Consider the following 273-nt stretch of genomic DNA (forward strand, 5'->3'; position numbering starts at 1 on the left):
GATGTGGTCGGCTGTGAGTCTGACACTCCTTTTCCCGCATGGGATGACGAGGAAGAAGAGCTGCGCCAGCGGCGCGATACGAGCTCTGCTCGTGTCTTGCGGACCCCATGTACGCTCCCTGATATCTCGTCAGCTGAGGCACGTGGTGTGATCACCAATGACCTCAACGGGGAACAGAGGCGGCAGCTTGAACCTGTCCGTAAGGCGGCTCTAATCCACGGTCGGTCATTGACCCTCGTGTGGAATATGGCTTCCGCCCTGCGGGTCCCGCTT

The sequence above is a fragment of the Plasmopara halstedii genome (assembly GCF_900000015.1).
Source record: "Plasmopara halstedii genome assembly, contig: Scaffold_322, whole genome shotgun sequence".
Lineage (NCBI taxonomy): Eukaryota > Oomycota > Peronosporomycetes > Peronosporales > Peronosporaceae > Plasmopara > Plasmopara halstedii.